We start from the raw sequence: 14333 nt of genomic DNA, 5'->3' as shown, positions 1-14333 counted from the left end.
CAAATCCTTTTCCTTCAGGTCCTTATCCAGTTCTGGTAGTTATTTTTCTCCCCGAATATCAGAAGTTTGTTGCTTAGCAGAGGCTTGACTACACAACAGATGGCCACTATATCAGTTCTCAGTCAAGCTACTAGGAGGGGCGTTACAGCGCAAGAGAAACTGCCTGTACCACTAACTTGTAACGGCTCATACTGTGGATTCCCTATAAATAGTCAATCAATAGAGCTACACACACATCAAAAGTCACGGGGAGATAAAACAGCAGACTATCAGGGCAACAACCCACATTTATATAGCACCTTTAATTAGCTAAAACTTCCCAAGTTTGCTTCACAGGAGCGGAATCAGATAGCAAGCCAAAGAGAAGGCATTAGGACAGTGACCAAAGTCTTGCTCAAAGGCGTCGGTTTTAAGGAGTGTCCTAAAGTAGGAGAGAGAGGCAGAGGTTTCGGGAGGGAGTTCCTATGCTTGGGGCCTAGGCAGCTGAAGGCACGGCCGCTGATGGTGGGGTGAAGGGTGTGCAGGGTGTGCAAGAGGCCAGAGTTGGAGGAGCGCAGAGATCTCAGGGGGTTGTAGGACTGGAGGAGATTACAGAGATATCGAGGGGTGAGGCCACGGAGGGATTGAAACTAAAAGAAGATCATTTTAAATTCGAGGCCTTGCCAGACCGGGAGCCAATTTAGGTCAGCGGGCACGGAGGGTGATGGGTGAGCGGGACTTGGTGCGTGTTAGGACACGGACAGCAAGCACAAGGGGCGATGGGTGAGCGGGACTGGGTGCGAGTTAGGACACGGGGCAGCGAGCACAGGGGGTGATGGGTGAGCGGGACTGGGTGCGAGTTAGGACACGGGGCAGCGAGCACAGGGGGTGATGGGTGAGCGGGACTGGGTGCGAGTTAGGACACGGGCAGCGAGCTAGGACACGGGCAGCAGAGCTTTGGATGAGCTGAAGTTTGCGGGAAGTGGGAGGTGTGAGGCCAGCCAGGAGGACGTTGGGTGAGGGTTTCGGCAGCAGATGGGCTGACTTAGCAACCGCTTGCATTTTTGTGACATCCCAGAGCACCTTGCAAGCAGTGGATAATTTTTTTGGAAGTGCAGGCACTTGTTATGTAGGCGGACACGGCAGTTAAACTGTGCACAGGAAGATCCCACACATATCCAATGAAGGAATGGCCAAATCATCTGTTTCTGGTCAAGGGGAAAAATGTTGGCCAGGACAACAAACAACATCACTGCCCTACTTTCAGTCAGACTCAGGGAAATAGTAACATCAAAAGCCATGGGGATTTTCAGAGTACCAAGATGTGTCCAGTGACCCCAATTTTGCGAGATGTCCCATTTACAGATTGTAACTATCCAGGGCTAAAAACAAACCCTCTCTCTGCCTGGCACCCAGCTCGAAAGTGGGGTGTTGATCTTTCCCCCTCCTCAAGGTCCAGTGTTCTTCGGTTTCCATGCGCACATACCCACAAAAATAACTGACCTGATTTTCTACCATTTTGTTCCTGACTGTGGCAAATTGCAAATTGATTGGTTGAAATGTGTATGAATGTGAGTCAAAATCAAACACAGCGGACAAAGGAAAACATGCTGCTGGATGTAGGACGTATCTGACAGCCCGAGACTGCATGTTCATGTACTCTAGGCCGACAGACTCCGGGAATACTTTACCCCTCCTCCTCCATCCCCTTCCCTGGGGAGGCTATCCCCACGTCACCTCTTCCAGTGGGGCAGCACAGGTCAGTCTGGACTCAGGCGAGCCAAGGCCAACATTGGACATGACCAACCCAATTACTTCCCACAGTTCACAGTCCATCAATACTTGGCAGTGAGAGGAAGATTGGTATGAGGTAGCAGTACAGCAGTAAATAAGTGCAGAATAATAGAGGGTTGGCACAGTTACAGAAACAACAGCTCAATTAAAGGGCTCTATTGACGCAGTAAGCGTACGAACGTCAGAGCAACTCTCGGGTTTCTTGCTATGACTGCTTTAGTTATGTTGAGACACAGGATTGGAGACATAGGATAGGTGAGAAGGTGAGTGAAGTGAGACCCTCCCCTCCCCCATCCTGTCCCTGCCCCACAGTACCTGTTGGGCCATTCTTCATGTGTGAGCCTTGACAGCAAGTGTTAGCAGACTATTCAACTGTGGAGTGCATCAGCGCCGAGCCCAAACCTCTCCTCGTCTCACATCCACGCACGCATTTCTAACAGGGTCACCGATTGGTGATCACTGTGATAATCCCGGCAGACTTGTTGACTTTTGATGTAGCAGTGTACAAGAGTAACAGATCTTACACAAAAAAGACTTGCATTTCTATAGCGCCTTTCACATCCTTACGACGTCCCAAAGCACTTTACAGCCAATGAAGTGCTATTTAAGTAAAAAGTTTTGACTTTTGTCGTTTAATCACCCCTGTCCTCCATCCTATCACAGGCCTTCCCATTTATTCTTTCCTCCCCCCCATTCTGTCCCTGCCCCTACACTTGGTTAAAACCTGGCACATCTCAAACTTTTTCTAGTTCTGATGAAAGGTCATCGACCTGAAACGTTAGCTCTGTTTCTCTCCCCTCAAATGACCCGCTGAATATTTCCAGTATTTCCTGTTTTTATTTCAGATTTCCAGCATCCGCGGTATTCTGCTTTAGTGTTGAAGTATTTTTGGAGTACAGTCACTGTTGTAATGTAGGAAATGCGGCAGCCAATTTGTGCACAGCAAGCTCCCACAAACACAAAAGTGATCATGACCAAATATTACATAGAATTGCACAGCATTGTACAGCACAGAAACAGGCCATTCGGTCCAACAGGCCAATGTCAGTGTTTCTGCTCCACATGAGCCTCCTCCGACCTTACTTCATCTCATCCTATCAGAATATCTGTTTTTAGGTGTTGATTGAGGGATAAATATTGGCCAGGACTCCGGGGATAACTCTCCTGCTCTTTTACGTCCACTTGAGAGGGCCTCGGTTTAACATCTCATCCGACAGTACAGTGTCAACCTCGATTTTGTGCTCACATCTCTGGAATGAGACTAGAAGCTTTCACATTGCAGTCGAGACTAAACTTCAAAAAATTACTTCCATGGCTGTAAAGCACTTTGGAATGTCCTGAGGTCATGAAATGCAAGTCTTTCTTTCTGACTAAAGAGACAAGAGAGCTACCACTGAGCCTGGCTGAGAAGCATGCCTCAAACATTATAAACTGTCAGAAAACCTCTTCAGCAACATTAAGTGAACAGTATCGTGGTGACAGGGTTTATATTTCAGAAACCGATGCAAACCCTGATTGCATCAAATATTTAAACAGATACAAATATGACAAATGTGACGACATCTCTAGCATCCGCTGACATCACTGCGTTGGGATACTTGGAAAAGTCAGCAAAAAATGCTCGTGATCCAAATGGGGCGAGCGATTATAATGCTGCCTTGGACACGACCAAGTTTTAAAGTCTTTATTCATCTCAGTGTTTAAAAGAAAGTCTAAAGCAGTCAGCAAACAGAGGTTTCAGAATGGTCACACGCAGTGCTCTCAGCAACATGTTATTCATTTCCAACCAATAACACAAAAAGCGCAAGGAATTAAAATTCAGTCTCGCTCATGTCCACTCCTGACAGTGAGGAACTCTATCCCATCCATATAATCCCCAATCACAGCCCATGTCCACGCCACACGTTGATGGACTCGACCCTATCCATTTAATCTCCCGACAGAAAGCAAATCGTCCACCCCACAAACATTGCACCTTAGCACTCTCCCCATTGACTATTAAACATGTCCTTGTACGCAGCTACATCCAGTAAAGTTACTATTTTTAGTCCGAGTAGTTCCTTGTTTTGTGATTGTTTTAATCTTTACTACAGTTATTAAAAGATAAAGGCAAACTTTTTATTCGTTTATTAGCACTGGAATATAAATTGAGAGTTAGCACAAGTAACTTAATTAAGCAAGTTTTTCAAAAGTCCTGGCCAATATTTATCCCTCAATCAACATAAAAAAAACAGATTATCCGGTCATTATCACATTGCTGTTTGTGGGAACTTGCTGTGTACAAATTGGCTGCCGCAATTCCTACATTACAACAGTGACTACACTCCAAAAGTACTTCATTGGCTGTAAAGCACCTTGAGATGTCTGTTAAAGGCGCTATATAAATCCAAGTCTTTCTTTTCTTTCTTTTAAAATATTTGAATGAGGTGGGTCATCAAAAGCGCATGATTCTGAACTAGTCTAAACTGGTAGAGTTCAGAGTAACGCTAATGAATGGGGAGTAGGCCTTGGTGGTGGACATCGGTGCTGGGAATGGAACACGTTCCATGTCAGGCATCCAGCACCAGCAGTGTGCCTTCGCCCCAGCCCCGAGTTCACCCGCTCCCCATTGGTCCATTCCACACCAGCTCCCCATTGGTCCATTCCACATCCGCTCCCCATTGGTCCATTCCACACCCGCTCCCCATTGGTCCATTCCACACCCGCTCCCCATTGGTCCATTCCACACCCGCCTCACAATGGTCCGTTCATTCCACACCACTCCCCATTGGTCCATTCCACAGCAGCTATTCTGCAGCCTCTCGGAGTGAACTTGCCAGTGAACATCGAATAAAGGGCAGATGTGTGCCACGCCCACTAGGAATTGGGTTAAGGGGTCCAAATGCCTTTCATGTGGCATTCTTAAAACCAGAGGTTAGAACAATATTATTCATCTCTCTGGGCTGCAGCAGTGAAACAGTATTTCACTCACCACGCCATCCAGTCACCCTCAAGAGTATAATTCTGAATTCAGCACTCATATTATTAATCCAGTCGTTGTCCCGAGAAATGTAACCTGCTGCCCCCTCAGGAGAGCTGAGAAGCACTGAAACCCACTCCTAGTGGGAAGCCAAGTACGAAGGTGTGGAATACAAGCTCTTGCCCCAGGTCCAGCACTCCTGTGAAAGGCTACAGGGAGGCACCACACAAGGTTAACGCAGATCAACGTGGCCCATCAATGCTAGAAATCGCTCGGCAACCGAGAAAGAAAAGTTTAACATTTTGGAGTGAGACCCTTCAGAGAACTGGCTGTACACCCAAAGCACCAGCCTATCTTTGCCCCTTTACATGCTGACAGACCTGCCAAGTAATGCCAGAAATTCCTCCAGCTCTCCACCCAGAGCAGCCTGCGTTATCCTCGATAACTGGGGAGGTCTGGGCGGTTGTGGTCTGCTGCTGCAGGTGTCAGTGGGGGGCTGTGAGCCAGAGCCCAAGCTGAGGGAGTCGAAGTCTGCCAACTCAGCCTGCACCCGTCCTTTGCACACGTCCATTCCATGACTGACTATGTGGCACAATGCAGACTCCAATAATTAATGCTCATTCCTAGCCTTCATTTTTCAGTTCAACACTTACTTTCTTTTCTGTTCCCGTTAAATGCAAGTCTGATCGAACCGCAATCACCACCGCACTAAACCCAGTGGTTGAATAGCCCAGCAGACGTCACTGGCAAAGTTCATCAAAAAAGCTGGTCGGCGTGAGCGAGGTCCGAGACAGTGGGCAGAGCCTTTGGAACCTCGGCCAAAGTCAGCGGCCTCGGGAGTGGAGGGAATGGAAAGGGAAACCATGGCAACCTCTTGGAGTTCAGGAAAGTGGGTCAATTCGGCGGTGAGAATTTTATTACATGGAGGAACATTAATTCACTGGGCAATGGGAGATAATTGGATTCTGAGTATGTAAGCGTGTCAGCTGTGGCTCAGTGGACAGAAGGTTGTGGGTTCAAGTCCCACCCCCAGGGGCTTGAGCACATAAGTCTAAGCTGACACTCCAGTGCAGTGCTGAGGGAGTGCCGCACTGTCGGAGGTGCCGTCTTTCAGCTGAGACATTAAACCGAGGTCCCGTCTGCCCTCTCATTCCATGGACGTAAAAGATTCCATGGAACTATTTCGAAGAAGAGCAGGGGAGTTATCCCCAGTGTCCTGGCCAATATTTATCCCTCAATCAACATAACAAAGAAACAGATTATCTGGTCATTATCACGTTGCTGTCTGTGGGAGCTTGCTGTGCGCAAATTGTCTGCTGCGTTCCTACATTACAACAGTGACTGTACTTCATTGGCTGGGAAGTGCTTTGAGATGTCCGGTGGTCTTGAAAGGCGCTACATAAATCCAAGTCTTTCTTTTTTTATTCTGCTTGGGTGTGAATATGTGGATTGCCAATGTGAGTGTGTGAGTGGGTGTGTGAGTGGGTGGGGGTGTGAGAGTGAGTGAGTGTGTGAGAGTGAGTGGGCGCGTGCGTAGCTATGTGAGTGCATGTATGAATGTGGAATTGTGTGTGTATAAGCGGGTGTGTTAACGTGTGGGTGTGAGTATGTGAATATGTAGGCAAGTGTGTGTGTGAGTGAGTGTGAGTGTATGAGTACGCAAGTGTGTGTGTACGGGAGTGTGTGGGTATGCGAGTGTGTGTACGTGAACGTGAGTGTGTGAGTGTATGAGTGTGTGTGTGTGTGTGTGTGAGTGCGTGTATATGAGCGCTGTATGTGAGTGTTGCAGGATTTACAGTGCTCCTCTTGCCCTGTTGACCGCCGGGTGTACTTGGTTGCCTTTTGTGTGAGGCAGTGCTCACTGCGAGGGTTAACTTGCTGCTGGATCTGAGCTTCATGAGTCGGTTGAGGGTTTCCATCCTGCCCACCCAGCACACTGGGCCCGCCCTCAACAGTCTCAGCAAGTGGAATGTACCCACAATGCAGAGAATGTCTGAAGCACATGGATTTAATTGGGAAAATAAGATGACTTTGGTGACCTCTGACCCAGCCACCCCCTCCCCACACACTCACCGCAACTTGGCCACACAGAATTACACGAACGCCCCAGCACTTGTGAGCAAGAGGCAATCGCCGTGGTAACGCGGTGAATTAGCAGAGTCACATCCTTTCTCCTGTTACACCACACAGGACACAATATGGTCACAGCGACTGAAGAATGGGAAAGGAAGGTGTTCCTCAGGGAGATTCCCAAATCTGCACCAACTCACACACGGGCCTTTCGAAATCTTCAGGACAATTATATGTAACACTAGAATTTTCTAAAACAGCCACTGATGTGAATTTTCAGGATGTGTGAAGCATTTTTCCGTTTATATTACTGTGTATCTGTTACTGTGACATTCACTCATGTCACCATCATCATGATAGGCAGTCCCTCGAAATCGAAGAAGACTTGCTTCCACTCTAAAAGTGAGTTCTCAGGTGACTGTACAGTCCAATGCGGGACCTACAGTCTCTGTCACAGGTGGGACAGACAGTGGTTGGAGGAAAGGGTGGGTGGGGAGTCTGCTTTGCCGCACGCTCCTTCCGCTGTCTGCGCTTGCTTTCTTCATGCTCTCGGCGACGAGACTCGAGGTGCTCAGCGCCCTCCCGGATGCTCTTCCTCCACTTAGGGCGGCCTTTGGCCAGGGATTCCCAGGTGTCGGTGGGGATGTTGCATTTTATCAAAGAGGCTTTGAGGGTGACCTTGAAATGTTTCCTCGGCCCACCTGGGGCTCGCTTGCCGTGAAGGAGCTCAGAGTAGAGCGCTTGCTTTGGGAGTCTCGTGTCAGGCATGCGAACAATGTGGCCCGCCCAACGGAGCTGGTCGAGTGTGGTCAGTGCTTCGATACTGGGGATGTTGGCCTGATTGAGAACACTGATGTTGGTGCGTCTGTCCTCCCAGTGGATTTGCAGGATCTTGCGGAGACATCGTTGGTGGTATTTCTCCAGCGATTTGAGATGTCTACTGTATATGGTCCACGTTTCTGAGCCACACAGGAGGGCGGGTATCACTACAGCCCTGTAGACCATGAGCTTGGTGCCGGGTTTGAGGATTGATTCACTCAGGTATTACTGCAGTGACTGTAACACCTCACTTCCACAGTCAGGGCCATTTCAAACTGTTCCTCTGATTATTCCCTCCTTCCCTGAAGGTGCTGCCTCGTGCTGGGGGTAGGGGGGAAGGCAGTCAGATAGGCGTCAAGCTCCCAGCTACAACCAACATTCCAATGGTCATTCCTTCTGGTTGCTCATCTCCACTTGGCATCTCCTGGCAGCAGCCAAGATTGGGCTCTGTGGGCTGTGGGAGATCGGGCTCTGTGAACACATCACACAACCGACCATTCTACATGCGTGAGCCCAAGCAGTAAGTAATGGCAGGCTATTTGACCATGTAGGGCATCACGGTTGATTCTGATACTAGCCCCCACACACTCGCAGTTGGAGTGTCCAGAACCAGGGGTCACAGTCTCAGGATAAGGGGTCAGCCATTTCGGACTAGAATGAGGAAGAAGTTCTTTACTCAGAGGGTTGTCTGGAATTCTCTGGAATTCTCTGCCCCAGAGGGCTGCGGAGGCTCAGTCAATGAGTATATTCAAGGCTGAGATAGAAAGGTTTTGGGATATTCTGGTTTGTGAGGTGAGGCTAGGCTGTCAAGTCGAGCTTCATTTCAAATTTCGGACTGAACTGCAGCCAATGAAGTTGCTGGGAGTAGAAAGCCAGGACACTGCTTTACATGGAAGTATTCATTTTGTGGTTAAATTAGCTTTAGCCCAAGAGTGCAATTTGTGTTCAGTGCACTTTGCATTTATGCTGAACTGATTTATTACAATTTATGTGTAACTTGATATCTCACTGGTGTAAAATCGTGTGGCCAATACACTCCCATTTGCTCTGTCACAGTGCACAGCCAATCAATCACCCGGGCTGCAGCAACAGGATGCAACATTCAAGGAAAAGAACATCCCATAATCAACTAAAAATGGTGACAACTCAACTTCAACGACCCAATCTCGGTCACCGACCGAGGATCTCGTTATCTATCAGGAGAATGAACATCAATCATGTTGTGAAAAATTCTGCTATTTTCCCCAAAGATAAACCCAACACATTCACTGGAGTTTGGAAATTCCACTGACTCTAATGTCTCTCAAACTAACCCCCCTGCCCCTCTATTCCCATCCCCAACCTCCCCCCCAATCCCATCCCCAATCCCAATCCTCCATACCTCCTATGACCCCCACTCCCCATCCTCCCCATGACCCCCACTCCCCATCCTCCCCATGACCCCCAACACTCCCCATCCCCACCCATTGACCTGAAACACTAGCCCTGTTTCTCTTCCCACAGATGCTGCTTGACCCGCTTTTCCAGTATTTCCTGTCTTTATTTCTGGATGACTGGTCCAGTGACAGAACCACTGCATGACCATACCCTTCACAGTGTGGACATTTCACACACCCAGCACTACATTTTACTCAGATCCCAGTGACAACACTGTTCACTAAACGCAGCAGTCTAAAAAGAACTTGCAACAAACCCCAAAGTGACAGATGATACGTTTGAATGCCAGTGAAAGAAGCGATTTAAGCTCAAAGCTTCTGGATAATGGAACAATGTGCTTCTGCCAAAACAATCGTGCTGCCCAGTTGGTGTGAATGAAGAGTTGCCACGATGCCAGAATCGACTACAAAGGTATGAGGGCAGAGTTGGCTAAAGTGGACTGGCAAAATAGATTAAAGTATGGGACGGTTGATGACCACTGGTAAACATTTAAGGAGATATTTCATAACTCGCAACAAAAATATATCTCAATGAAAAGGAAAGACTGTAAGAGAAGGGATAACCATTTGTGGCTAACTAAGGAAATAAGGGATGGTATCAAATTGAAAACAAGGGCATACAATGTGGCCAAGACTAGTGGGAGGCCAGAGGATTGGGGAAATTTTTAAAAGCAGCAGAGAACGACTAAAAAAATGATTAAGAGAAGGAAGATGGATTATGAAAGTAAGCTAGCACGAAATTAAAAAAACAGATAGTAAGAGTTCCTACAGGTACATAAAAAGGAAAAGAGTGGCTAAGATAAATGTTGGTCCCCTGGAGGATGAGACTGAGGAATTAATAATGTAGACGTTAAACAAATATTTTGTATCAGTCTTCACAGTAGAAGACACTAAAAACATCCCAATAGTGGATAATCAAGGGACTATAGGGAGGGAGGAACTGACATTGGTGCATCTATCCTCCCAGGGGATTTGTAGGATCTTGCGGAGATATCGTTGGTTGCGATTTGAGGTGTCTACTGTATATGGTCCATGTCTCTGAGCCATACAGGAGGGCAGGTATCATTATAGCCCTGTAGACCCTGTAGAGCTAGGTGGCAAATTTGAGGGCCTGATCTTCGAACACTCTCTTCCTTAGGCGACCGAAGGCTGCACTGGCACACTAGAGGTGGTGTTGAACCTCGTTGTCGATGTCTGCTCTTGCTGGTAATAGGTTCCCGAGGTATGGAAAGTGGTACACGTTGGATCTTGATGACTGGGGAGTAGTGCTGTGTGGCAGGAACAGACTGGTGGAAGACCTTTGTCTTACGGATGTTTAGTGTAAGGCCAATGCTCTCATATGCCTCAGTGAAGATGCTGACTATGACTTGGAGTTCAGTTTCTGAATGTGTGCAGACTCAAGCATCGTCCGCATACTGTAGTTCGACGACAGAGGTTGGGACGGTCTTGGATCTGGCCTGGAGAAGATGAAGGTTGAACAGGTTCCCACTGGTTCTGTAGTTTAGTTCCACTCCAATGCGGAGCTTGTTGAGTGTGAGGTGGATCATGGCAGCGAGGAAGATTGAGAAGAGGGTTGGCGCGATGACGCAGCTCTGCTTGACCCTGGTCCAGACGTGGATTGGGTCTTAAATGGATCCGTTGGTCAGGATCACCGCTTGCATGTCGTCGTGGAGCAGGCGGAGGATGGTGACGAATGTGACAATCCCCTGGGAGGACAGACGCACCAACGTTAGCGTCCTCGACCAGGCCAACATCCCCAGCATCGAAGCACTGACCACACTCGACCAGCTCTGCTGGGCGGGCCACATTGTCCGCATGCCTGACACAAGACTCCCAAAGCAAGCGCTCTACTCGGAACTCCTAAACGGCAAGCGAGCCCCAGGTGGGCAGAGGAAACGTTTCAAGGACACCCTCAAAGCCTCCCTGATAAAGTGCAACATCCCACCAACACCTGGGAGTCTCTGGCCAAAGACCGCCCTAAGTGGAGGAAGTGCATCCGGGAGGGCGCTGAGCACCAAGTCTCATCGCCGCGAGCATGCAGAAACCAAACGCAGGCAGCGGAAAGAGCGTGCGGCAAACCAGACTCCCCATGCACCCTTTCCTTCAACCACTGTCTGTCCCACTGTAATTCCCGTATTGGATTGTTGTCACCTAAAAACTCATTTTTAGAGTGGAAACAAGTCTTCCTCGATTTCGAGGGACTGCCTACGACGATGATGGTTCATCTCTCCTTCCCCTCACCCCACCATTGGCGGCCGTGCCTTCAGCTGCCTGGGCCACAAGCTCTGGAACTCCCTGCCTAAACCTCTCCGCTTCTCTACCCTCCTTTAAGATGCTCCTTATAACCTGCCTCACCAAAATTTTGATCAGCTGTCCAAATATCTCCTTAGGTGGCTTGGTGTCAAATTTTGTTTGATAATGCTCCTGTGAAGCGCCCTGGGATGTTTTACTATGTTGAAGGCGCTATATAAATGCAAGCTGTTGTAAATCTTGTATGTTTGAGTAGAAAGTCTTGCATTTCTATAGCGCCTTTCACAGCGTCTAAAATGCTTTACAACCAATGAAGTACGTTTTGGAGTGTAGTCATTGTTGTAATATAGGAAACGCGGCAGCACAGCAAGCTCCCACAAACAGTAATCAGATCACTTGTTTTAGTGATGTTGCTTGAAGGTTAAATATTGAACTCCGGGGAGAACTCCTATGAATAGTACCGTGGGATCTTCTACGTCCATCTACGAGGCCTCGGTTTAGTGGCACCTCTGACAGTGCAGCAGCCCCTCAGTACAGGTTTGGAGTGTCAGACTGGATTATGTGCTGAGGTGGGACTTGAACCCACAATCTCTGACCCAGCACTGAGACTACAACCAACTGAGCCCCGGTGACACCCAGGTGCGGGGCAGAATGACATAAACAGCAGCGATCGATTCAAATCACACTCTCCAGCCTTTCGGTCCAGGCCTTTAATTTTCAACTGTTGATGCTTTACACATTATTTTGACGCATTACAAACCGCAGACAACGTGCAGACATGCAGGCACAAGGAAGCATCATTGCGTGCTGCTGATACCAGGCTCAGTGCTGTGATCAGTGTGGTTGCTGGAAAGCCGGGAGGTCAGACAGCATGTGTGCGCTGTGCGTGTGTGTGACTGATTCTGGACTGGACATGGCCAGCCAGAAATCCAGTGCTGGAATTGTCAAACACGTCACAGCAGGTGGAAGCAGTGAGCCGAGTGAACGGTCACAAGCAGAAATATCAACAGAAGCAAAATAACGTAATAAAGAAAATAAGGCATGAAGGATGGAGGGAGGGAAGGAAGGGAGGGAAGAGAGAAGGGAAGGGAGGGGGAGGAAAGGAAAAGAAAGGCGGAGTTAAGAAAGGAAGGGGGTAAAGGAGGAAGTGAGTGAGGGAAGAGAAGCGGGAATATGGGATCAATAACCCTTACATAATGCTAAGCTCTGGACAGCTGTGCAATGTGAGATTGCACCTTCAATTTCTCAGTGAACTATGGGATGTAGGGATGATGAAAAACACAAAATATAGCGCGGAGGATCAATGAGCTATGAAAAATAAACCACTGCATAATTTACTGGCTGGGTTCCTGGTCACTAACCATTGATTCCTCGCGTGGACTTTCTGTGCAATTACTGTGACTCTAAAACACCTGAGGGAAAATCAGCGTTTTTTCAGCCGAGATTAGAACAGGTTAGACGCCGATAAATAATTCAGTTTACGTCTTTCTGTCAGTTTAGGTTTTTTTTAAATCGGAACATCTTAACGCTTAGAATACCAACAAGAAGAGGAGTTATCTCAAAGTGTCTGCAGTGTCTACATTGCAATCAAGGCTGGGTCACAATTCGGTCAATCTCTAACGTTCTCAGCCTCAACTGGCTGAACAATTGCCCCCGCGAGCTGGTTTTCAACCACCAGCTAATTTGGGGTAAAGGGAGCGACAAAATAGCAAAACACAAGAAGGATTAAAACGGTGAGGGAGGGACGAGGAAGGCCAGGCCAAACGCTCAGTAGGAACATTTTTATCGTGTTCACTTTTACTATTGGTTGCAGAAAATAACACTCCTTAGGACGTCTCACTACGTTAAAGGCGCTATATGAATACAAGTTGTTGTTGTTGAGCTATATATTTTGGTAGATATTTTATATCTTGCGGAGAGCCAATGCGGGCTCGACGGGCCGAATGGCCTCCTTCTGTGCTGTAACCGTTCTCTGATTCTAGTCTATGGTAGCAGAAAGGTTAATCTTGCTGTGATAAGGCTCACCTTGTGACTCGAATTGCTCTAACGTTACGGTTTGTAGCAGAGTGCCATTGAGTGGAACCTGGTGTTGCCTGGAGTTATTGGCAGTCTAATGGATCATCAGTTGGTAGCAATTCCCATTTCATCTCATTATGCTGTGGGCCCCTGATCAGGACAGGTCGTAATCCCACTTATTGCATGGCATGTTAATATCTTTATGAACTACCACTTCTCTCAACCCCTCTTCGCTCTCTAAGTTGTCAGATTGCTTGTCCGACATCCAGTTCTGGATAAGCAGAGATTTTCTCCAATTGAATATTGGGAAGACCGAAGCTATTGTTTTCAGTCCCCGCCACAAACTCCGTCCCTAGCCACTGACTCCATCCCTCTCCCCAACTTCTGTTTGAGGCTGAATCAACCTTGGTGTCATATTTGACCTTGAAATGAGCTTTAGACCACAGATCCGCAGTGTAACTAACACCGCCTATTTCCACCTCTGTAACATCGCCCGTCTCCGCCCTTGGCTCAGCTCATCCGCTGCTGGAGCTGTCATCCATGCCTTTGTTATCTCTGGGGGGTCACAGTGCTGGAGGTGGGGATCGGAGGGGTGCGGGTCGGAGTGCTGGGGGTGGGGATTGGAGAGGTGGGGGTTGGAGCACGGGGGGGGGGGGGAGTCGCAGTGCTGGGGGTGAGGTTCGCAGCGCTGGGGGTCACGGTCGGAGCGCTGGGGATGGGGATCAGCGGGGTGGGGGTCGCAGTGCTGGGGAGTCGCAGCGCTGGGGGTGCGGGGTGAGGTACAGGGCTGATTGTACAGCACTCCCGGCTGGCCTCCCACGTTCTACCCTACATAAATTAGAGGTGATCCAAAACTCGGCTGCCCCATGTCCCAACTCGCACCGAGTCCCGCTCACCCATTACCCCTGTGCTCGCTGACCTACATTGGCTTCCGATTAAGCAACGCCTCGATTTCAAAATTCTCATCCTTATTTTCAAATCCCTCCATAGCCTCACCCCTCCCTATCTCT

The 14333-nt window shown here is 48.4% G+C and overlaps 2 protein-coding genes across 2 annotated transcripts in view; one reads left to right on the top strand and one right to left on the bottom strand.

Moving 5' to 3' along the window:
• The window catches only part of LOC139235052 (zinc finger MIZ domain-containing protein 1-like), a 293638-nt gene that overhangs the window by 255620 nt on the left and 23685 nt on the right, over positions 1–14333 (bottom strand). The window lies entirely within an intron of this gene.
• Positions 9397–14333, top strand: part of LOC139235053 (poly(ADP-ribose) glycohydrolase-like) — a 204819-nt gene continuing 199882 nt past the window's right edge. Inside the window, exon 1 of the mRNA XM_070866176.1 lies at positions 9397–9469. The gene's annotated coding sequence lies outside the window, so the exon portion shown is untranslated. The remainder of the gene's footprint in view (positions 9470–14333) is intronic.

The sequence above is a fragment of the Pristiophorus japonicus genome, chromosome 22, assembly GCF_044704955.1.
Source record: "Pristiophorus japonicus isolate sPriJap1 chromosome 22, sPriJap1.hap1, whole genome shotgun sequence".
NCBI lineage: Eukaryota > Metazoa > Chordata > Chondrichthyes > Pristiophoridae > Pristiophorus > Pristiophorus japonicus.
The sequence above is the reverse complement of the archived record's forward strand: the minus strand, read 5'-3'. Positions and strand labels throughout refer to the sequence as shown.